General features: G+C 37.1%; 1 long non-coding RNA gene across 1 annotated transcript; it reads right to left on the reverse strand.

The window, feature by feature from the left end:
* Positions 1-737: 737 nt before the first annotated feature.
* LOC109145137 lies at positions 738-8,408 on the reverse strand. Its single transcript, XR_002046398.3, has 2 exons — positions 8,287-8,408; positions 738-881 (listed from the first exon to the last, which is right to left on the reverse strand). It is a non-coding gene; the product is annotated as an uncharacterized LOC109145137 (long non-coding RNA).
* Between the last annotated feature and the right edge of the window lie 1,826 nt (positions 8,409-10,234).

Genomic DNA, 10,234 nt, shown 5'->3' on the forward strand with positions numbered 1-10,234 from the left:
TACAAACCTACAAGCTTGGGAACAGTGTCTTGAGTCTTGTTAGTGCTGATAGAGCAAGAAACAAAAAGGAGAAAATTGCAAACCATCTGCTTCTTTATCAAATTTCTCTGCATATTCTGCACAGATATCTGTGCTTGAGCATGTTTATTCCAGTCAGGCAAATCACTGACACCCCATTTATATTAATTTCTGTAAATAGTAGACCCAGATGCCTGAGGCAGAAAGTAATATATGAATTTGTAATTATTTTAGGTCTCAAGTAGTCATAACTGTGAAGTGCTCTGTCCAGCAGAACAGATAGTGTAGGAAAGAAATATTCTGAACGTTTGTTGTCTTCTTTTTATTCCTCCTCCTCCTCCTCCAGGTGTCATATTTGATATCCAGCTGCTATGCACACAGCTTCTTCCTTTGTCAGGGATCTGTGGCTTATGTCTACAATTTCAAAGGAAAAATGTGAAAAAATGTGTGATTGTTATTGGAAGCAGCATAGTTTGAAATAAATATTATACTTTTCACAGCACTTCAGGAAGCTTTTGTACACAGAGCCCCCAAATATCCATTTGTAAGTAATCCCAATTTGATCTTTTTCTGTCTGGAGTGCAAAATGGGAGATGAGGTTAATCACACCATCAGTAAAGCTCTGCTGTCGTAGTTCAGCAGCACCAATTTCAAGTGTAAATAAACAGTATTTAGGTACTTCAAGAACATATAGTGAAATGAGAAGAGATCAAAAGAAGTTGTTTTTATTCTCACATTTTTATTAAATAGAAACCTGGCTTGCTTTCAGCTGTATGTCGAACAGTTCTGGACAGTGGATCTTTCTTGTCAAGCACTGGTGTGTTTGTACAGAAGTACATCCAGCACAGAGAAGCACTGCAGACCTAGAAGATAATAGATAAGAAGGGTAGGGAGGAAGAGGGGGAAACCTATCTTGGATGGGCATTTTGTGTCCATATCAGAAAGTTTGTCTCATATTTCTTGTCAGTTATGGTGCTTATCTTGAAACCATCTCCTAATTTCTGTTGAAAGAGGGCTTCCAAAATGAGAAAGGATGATAGAAAAAGGGAAGGGCATAAGATTTTCAGAATCAAAGTGGCAAAGTAGCACAGGTAAAATAAAACAGCTAGGGCTGATATTAATACACAAATAGCTGCTCCTCTAATCTTTTGAAGGCTCTCAGTGATTATGAGTCCCTATTATACCCTAAAATGAAATATCTCTCTATTTGACTTGCCTCCCTTTGCCTAGTCTCATCTTAGAGGTTTCGGTCATTGGACAGCTTCTTTTCATTTTTATATTAAATTAAGCTGAGAGTTATGACCTTTTCATTTAAACTTCATATTTAATTTGGTGCCTTATGGTGAGCTGACAGAAAGCACCATGATAATTTCCTAACATCTAAATAGAGACCTTGGGGACCTTCTTTCATAGCAAAATAACTCCAAAACTCCCTGAGGCATAAAGGAAAAAATGTTTCTTCAAAACATTTAATACAGCTCTTAAATGTTTACTCTTTTCTCAACTGAACAACACTTCCATTTATTTTCTATAAATAACCTTCAGGGCCCAAAATTGCATTGTAGTATTTGTTAACTTGGCAATCCATCATTCTTTGTGCTTTATCTAACTTGCATTGTTTTACCTGCATGTTCTTTGACATGGTCAGTGTGTGAGCAACTTTAGCTGTGATAGTATATGCTGACATTTATGCTTTCAGCTCTAATTTTTTAGTACATGTCTTTAAAGATAAGACCTTGAACTCAAATAAAATGAAATAGAGTTTTCAGTTTATATTTGCTTATAAATTTACAGATTAATGTACAGAAAATGAAACATTCACATTAAAGCATGTCAACCAACAGCCTGTATCAAAATATTAAAATGAACGAAGAATTTGCCATTTGCCAAGCTCACTAAATGTGTTAATTTGTTTTGCTCACCTGGTTTTGTTGCTTTGGCAACATCTGCCCATTATCTGAAAACTGTTTGGGGGGAAAAAAACCCAAAAAATTTGCAATCCTTCCACAGTTATCATGAACTCTTTCCCAGTGTGACCCTGATGATGCCAACTTACAGCAAAGGCTGCAATGAAAGTGCCACAACAAGGCAAAAGTACCCCATATGATGTTGCCAAGCACCTTGCATAAAGGATTTTTGACAGATGCCATAACACAGCATCCTGCAAAGGGGTGAGACACCAGAAGAGGCTGCTGAGAGATGCTCACAGGCCACAACCTCTTTAGCCTTAGTCATTGGGTTATAGACCACAAAGAAAAATGCACACGCACTGTGGTTATTTTCTTAGAAAAAAAATACTGTCTATAACAAACAGAAATAGAAAAAAAATGCTGCAGGCAAATAAATAGACTTTAGGCGGTTGTGACCACACAAATGAGTGTCACTTGTTGTCTGTCTGTCCCTTGGGCTCCTGCAGCCATGTGGCATTATGGGGACAGGTAGTGAAGGGGGTTAGTGCTACTCCAGCTTGATCAATGAAGTAGAATGGAAAAGAGTTTTCTTTTAGTTATTCAATAGTTTGTTTCTAGGTTCTGTATCTTCAGCAGAATTAGGTCTGGTCTGTTGTTGGGAATCGAGCAGATCACACAGGTAATATAATCTTCAGTGTGTGGGGGAATCCCCATGATGCCAATGCTGGCAGAAATGCTTCCACTTCTCATGACCTATTTTTCACTTCAGCACTGTGACTCATTTAGCTTTGGGCCTGGAAATGCTTGCATACCTTATGGGTAGAAATATGTACAGTGATTTCACTGATTTCCTCGGGACAGTTCTTAGGAGGGACGTTATTCATGCCATTTATTGCAAGCTTACATTTTGGGGGTCTAATTTCACACTATAATGAACAACTAACCTGATTATTTCACCTTCTTCCCTACTGTTTTCTGGAGTTGTGATATTGTGTCAGGTATGAGCTGTTTACATCGTGCTTGTGTGCTAATGCAGACTTGTTGTTTGCTATTTATACACGATAATTCTCTTTAGCATAGCAGAATATTCCTGTTAAGGTATGAAGATGTCACCAGTGTGCTTCAATAGGGATTCCCACACATCAGCAGCTTTACAGAAAATAAGAATCATCAGTCACAGAAAATAAGGACCAAGAGAAAACTTAGTCTACCACACCTACACTCATCTCCCTATGTGGCAATAAGCATTTTTAAGCTGTACAGAACACCACTGCCCACCCGGAATCTATTCCATGATGTTAAAGCCCAAAATATCACTCTGGGAGCCATGTCAGAACACTGAAACATCAGCCTGAAAAAAGAAACTTCCAATTATTAACTACATAAGATTACAGAATGCTGTCAGATTATAGCATAATTTTTAAATTTAGAAAGCAAACAAGAAAAAACACCTTCTTATTTTATCTGTTGTTGGGCTTCCCATAGGAGCAGCTGTCCAAGCCCCTCTCAGAATACCCCAGGTCCTCTGCCCAAGAATCCTTTCTGGTGGAGATCAATCTATAAACAGAGGATTCCACACTTAGAAATAGAGACCTTTCCTTCCAATGTTTTATTTAAACTTGAAGAGGGTGTGTAAAGCTTTTCTGGGGAAAATAGGACTAGGGAATAGAGTTGATCAAGAAATGAAATAGCTAATTATGTTTTGGAGGCATGTTAGAAATTAAGTAAAGCTTATTGTTTGTCACCTCCATATACTACCTTTTCTTTTAAAGTCTTATGCTCTAAAAAGTGTGCTCTGAACATTTTATAATCATAGAAGCTTGGCTTGCTGCATTGCTTTGAACTAGGACACAGTTTAATTTTTTGCACAGTGGAACCTGTGAAGTTCTGTCTTGGCCATTCATGCTCAGTGTTAGTGTTGGTTAGAAGCTGCATATAAATTGTTTTACTCCTTTCCCAGACTGCAGACACAGTTCAGTTGTCATCACAAACTTTTACATTATCCAATAAAAAAAAGGGATCTTTTCAACTTGCAAATTATGTTGTAAAGAGTTTTATCACACAGTATCACAAGGTAGGAAGCTCTTGAGATAAACTTTAGATGATTTTCTCTCTCAAAACAAATGTTTATGTGTCCCAGAGGGCTCTCTCATCTGGGGCCAGAAGTAATTTTTGACAACTACTTTTCTTCTAACAAATATCCATTTCCCTATCAGGCCTTAGATAAAAGCATTCCTGGGTGTGGCAAAGGCTTTTCACAAAAGCTAATCTTGACAGGTGATTTGTGGTGAGTTGATTTGAGTTGCTTTCTAAGTTGGACTTCTCTCCATGACCATGCTCTTAAACACAGTGGCCTCAAAAGTCTTTGTGAATGCCCAACACAACTTGAAAATGATTTTATGTTCTTAGAGTGGCCAGCAGCCTAGAAAAGCCATCTAGGGTGTGAAAATGTGCCAGTCCTGCATCATTCTCCCGTTTCAGACATTATTGCTTCAGCCTGTGGAATGTCTTCTCCATCTCTAGACGTCTTTATGCATAGAGTTCTGCTTTAATCCTGAGAGTGGTATGGAAATATCACCACTCTGCACCTCAGAGTCTTGAATGATAAAGGGACTAACTTGGTAAACAAATTCCTAACAGAATATAGACCTGTACATAAACTTTAATTTCAATAGATTTTGAATCAGACTCTTGCAGATGGGTTAGTGTGCACTATTCCCCAGTCATTTATCCCTAAAAATGCCCAGTTTTACAGAACAAAGACCTCATTCTTTCAAAAAGCGCACTTCACCTGCATTCTACCAACATTTGAGAGAAATGCAGGTTGGGAAACTGAAAACCAGACAACTCAACATCTATTAATAATGCTACAGGACTATTTATATCTAACCTGAATGCTGCACTTCTGTAGCAATTTATTTTAATTTGAATTCAGCTTACTGCACTTGGCAAGTTTCTGTGAATTTGCAACGCACACATATAAAATTGGATAAAAACAGCTATTTTGGAGTAGTAAAATATACTGGCCATATGAGATGAAAATTTTTCTTTAAGCCAGGCAAGAATTAGTGGGAGTTGTAGCCCTGGAAAAGACTACACAGGAGTTAGATTTTATGGTCATTTTTCCCAGAAGAAGACATTGTTATTAAATTTTGCTGATCGGAGCCAGCAGTTTGCTACAGATCAGGTTACAATCATTTATGTGTTTATGGGCCGACAAAACTCAGAAGTTAAACACTCCATTAAGTTACAGGGCAAGGTTCTCACATGGTGAAATAATGTGAGTGCATTAGTTTGCATCCATTTAGGGAAATTAGGTGTCTGAGTCCCTGGCATCTAACTTCAGAACAGGGACTTAAAATATGCTATTCCAACATGTTCAAATTCTAAGCTCATTTCAAGCACTCCAGCAAACCTAGCTGCCTTTAAAATTAATTCTGTACCAAAAATCATAAAAATAAATTTTATTGTTTTGAATTTTTTCAGCTAAAATCTGACGCACAATTTCTTTTTTCTAAAGTTTAATTTCCTACCTGACGCTCTCATCCTGTTGGACTCTGGATTTGCTTTTAGAAGGCTCTAGTTAAATCATGACTTTCAACTCTTCTTTCCATTTGACTGGACTCTGGAAACGGTGGTTCAGTAGTGAAATAGAGATTTATTTTTTTCCCCAGAGCATAGAAACTGTATCTTGGGACTACTGATGTTAAGAATCTTTGCTGTCTAAAGCCTCTCTATGACACGAACTGCTGAAGGAGTTAAGTCAAACATCCACTTGGGATTCTTGAAGGGCCTGTGAAACCATGAAGGGATAACAACTCCAAGAATATAGTCAAATTCTGTGCATCATGGAAACAATAAGAATTTTGCTTTTCCAGGCCAGAACAATGACTGAAATATTTCCATTTGGTTTAACAGATTTTTCCATGTGTCTCTCAGGATACTGTAGTCAAAACTACCATAAAAAATACGTGCAAGACTAGCCACTGAGGGCTAGAAAATGTAATTTGTACCCATTTGTGCAAAGTATACTACGTGATATGCTGCAGCTCAGCATTATCCAACAGGATCCTGAGGCATTGCTGGACATGTTGATCTTCTTGACTGTGGCCCTCCAAAATTACTTGGATAATTACCTTAAGCCTTGAAGATCCCATGTTTTCATCTTTCCAGGGACTAGGGTAATCCTGCAAGATTCTTAGCAGAAGGAAATTCAGCAATTGTGTCCGCTGTAATCTCTAACTATACCATAACATTATATAGGGAAGTATAACTTTTCCAGTATAGAATGAAATTTGGCTGTTTGTCTTTTAATTACCTCCTCCCCCAGACCCAAACCACCTTCTAAAATGTACTCTTGAAAATAACTGGGCACTTGTAAATGATGATACTTATTTACACATATAATCTATTTTCTTACTTTTAATTGAAAAGGACAATATGAAGGACAATTGAAAGGACAGTATCTTGTTTGATCATTCAAAGAGCAAAACTACTGCAGTTTGCCATGAAAGAAAATGTTTTGGCAGCCTTTGGGCTGGTCTGACAGCAACTAACATGATCTGCAGCAAGCTACCATGATGATATTTTGCATTGACAGGCTGATAATCAAGGAGTGAAAACATCTGATAATCAAACCTCTTTGGAAAATGCCACAAAGGCATGTAGACATCATGTGTTTCTCCTCAAAATAAAAAATAAAAAAAGAAAATAACAGGCATTTGAGTCTTGACACACTTACTTTAGACAGTAAATATTTCTAGCACATTGTTTTTCAAAAAGTTTCCACCCGCGCTCAGAAGCACACTGCAAAATTTGGTATTCAAATGCTTGCTTCCTATGGGTAAATGAAGCTAGTAATTGAAATATAAACGTTTTGTCATGTAGGACTTTCTGGGTTTTTAGGCAAGAGGCTGTTCCATTATTCCAGCATAATAACCCTGAGGAGAAAACCACAACAGTGTGTCTGAAAATTTGCAAGTCCCTCAATGCTCTAAAATGTACCAGGTACTTGAGACTGCCACTATGTTTCTCAGGGCTAATTTTTCCTAATAAAAATAAGTCTCTGTGAATGTTAGTGGAGTTTAAAACACAATACTGTGTGGAGGGAATGTTTAGGATTTTAGACTTGTGGTACTGCTGCCTTTGTAACTGAATAATGACATTGCCACGTATGAAGGTTAAGAGGGCTCTTTACACTGTTTTATCTTGAAATCTGTGAGGGGGTTTGGGCCATTCACTCCTCGCTGATGATTATTTCTGCAGTTTTGGAGCAGCTTTGTACTAGGCAATTGGATCCATAAACTGCTATTGAATCAAACTCCAAAACAGATAAATTTAGTGGTGCCAGGTGGTCTGAACTCATGGAGCCAGTGGAACTGCAGCATCCATGACAGTAGCACTCATTCCTGCAGGGAGGGTTCATTCTGTGTCTCCACTTGCCAACAGCTCAATAGGTGTTGAGCTACCAGGACATGTCATCATGGCTTTGGTATATTTATTCTTCATCTGACTTGTCTGTGATTGGTGTGTGGATACATTTATCATTAGCAGAAATGTTCTTTAGTGGGACTTTACTGATGTAATCCTAAAAAAAAATCTTTATTTTTGTAATATCCAGCTAAAAATAATATTGTCAACATTTTGGGGGAAGAAAGATTATGTACACTCTCAACAATAAAATATTGGTTTTAGATAATGAGGAATACTGTTTTAAAGTAGTTCAAACAGATTAGATGTGTTTAGCAAAAGGATCTTTCTCTATTTTTCCCTATTACATGTTTAAGAAATTGGTTTGATCATGGATAAGACTCAGAAAAGAATGTTTGCAGTGATCCCTTTATAGAACACCCAACAGCAGCAAATTTCTATTATTGACAAGTTAGGTTTTAAATACTACTATGTAATAAATATTCATGTCACATACCCTTTCTTCTATCCTTAGGTACATTTTTAAATCCCAAAGGATCACTGCAAATATATTCTCCCTTATATTCTTTCCTCTTTCCTTTTCCCAAATTCATTCAACACCTGACATTTATTCTATCCTTATCCCTAAGAATTTTTCTTTCATTAGTGACTGAATCATATTCATGTTCATATTCATATTTGTATTCCTAACATATGTTCTAATATAACTAATAAAATAATACAAGAATTCTAATCATGATAAATAAATTCTGCTAAAAGAAGTGCCTAGGTCTCATGGTTGGTGCATCATCTTGTACACCCTGTGAGAAGCACTGCACAGATGCTGTGTTCAGGCCTTGCAAAACAAATCATTCCATGAATAATGAAAGAAAATGGATGCCAGGAAGAAAAAGGTATCTGGACATAAAAGGGGGAGTGTAAGCATTACCAATATGAGGAAGACTTCTGGAGAGCATTTTAGTGCCTTGCACATGGTGATGAACAGACTGCATTTCTTCTTGGAGCAGATTGTGAATTTCATTCCATGCATTCAGCCCCCAGGGCATAAGATGCTCGTACCTATAGGAGGGGGAAATGGGTATAAAACTCAAACTGCAGCCAGAGGACTGGGGATCTTGTGACAATTCCTGAACTTACTTTGGAATAGTTTTTCAAAGACTGTGTCCTTTTTGTTCAATTTTGGGGGTTTTTGTTTTGCTTTTTGGGTTTTGGGGGTTTTTTTGATGAAGATTTTTTTTTTTTTTTTGAAATGAAGATTTCAGGCTAAAGAAAGACTGACAAGCAGAGATTAGGCTCGGGGCCATGTTGGCCAGGATCATCAGGCTTCTGGATACTGGCTTGTGTTTCCAACTGTAGAACTGGTCTGGGAATTGTGCATGAAAAATTCTGCCAAAAATTTTTTGAATCTTTACTCATTTTAATAAGCTGTGTATAGAAAATGAAAAGAAGCATGAAGCTCACCCACTTAAAAAAAGATGTACTTTGCTGAAATTTCTGCTGGAAGAAAAGAAAAAAAAATGTTTTCCTTAGCTATATTTTTTTAAAAAACTGCATGTGTGTTTATATAGATGCCTTTAAATTATGAAAATATTGTGATCCATGTAAATCACATCTAAGTACAATAGATCTTTCCATGCTATGTCTAGATACAGGCACAATTTATTTCTTTCCATTTGTGTCATGCACAGGCTCTTCACGACCCTCCTCAGTCACCACTCTACAATATCTCTTTTGGAGGGAAACTTGTTTTTATACCAGGTAAATTATTATGACAAAAACCAGCATATGCCATTCTATTAATAAGAAAATTATTTATTAAAACCAGCCAGATTAAAATTACCATCTTATTCTCCCAAAGATTAAGTTTCAGAAAGGAGCTGCCCTTACTTTACCATTTCCAGTCTAGTTTTTTCCACCCTTTTGTTCCTCCATATTCTCCATACACCAGACCACTTCACAGCTGAAATTCCAGTCCAGTGGGGAAAAAAAATGACATATAAGAACAATGTCAGCTCTTACACCTCTAAGCCTTTGGTAATTCATATACATTGACAACGTATGTGATGTTCCACAGAAGAAAAAAGTAATGGAAAAATCTCATAGAAGTTGGTAAAGAGACCTTGGAGTTCCTAAGGTTATAAAGAAACCTGTATGAATTGTTTTTCTTGGTCTCTCATTGTTAAATATTTTTCTTTTTCAGTACAAAAGACAGTTCTAGCGCAGTGGAAGAGACCAAATAAGAGGACCAAGGGAAATATTTGTTGCAGAGATCTGTAGAACAGAGTGCAAGAGTTGGGAGCAAATGGACAGGTAAGTCTGAGAAAGGTGCAGCAATAAAATCTCCTGATTTATGACCTTCTGGTTTAAAGAAGTAAATAAATAACAAATAAACAGGCCAGGAAAAAAAAAAAAAGTGGAATAAGTGTTTAGGGACACTGTACAGGATTAATTTCCTTTCCCTGTTCCACATTATGTGTTCCAAAATACAGCCAACTTTTTTCTGTTTTCTCTGAAAGGTAAAGATAGTCCCTATGCCTTTCAACAAGACCATATTTTGTCTCTTTCCCTTTTCCTGCTGCCCTGCAAATGGGAGGTATGGGCCAGCTGTGAGAAACAAAATGTTCTGAAATTAGGAAAAAACCCATACAGCAATTCACACAGCTTTTGTGAAAGGAGCATCGAAATCCTGCAATTTACTTACTGCAACTTTAGCAGCAATTAATACTAACATTTAGATGGTGAATATTAGCTGTTCTTCTGGCAGACTGAACTGTAACTATATTTTCTAGGAATGCTGTTTTCCTTCCAGTAGATGGATTTCATTCCTTTGAAAACCACCACAGTGTTTTTAAGACACGAAGTGCAGACAGTATTCT

Source organism: Corvus cornix, chromosome 4A (assembly GCF_000738735.6).
Source record: "Corvus cornix cornix isolate S_Up_H32 chromosome 4A, ASM73873v5, whole genome shotgun sequence".
NCBI lineage: Eukaryota > Metazoa > Chordata > Aves > Passeriformes > Corvidae > Corvus > Corvus cornix.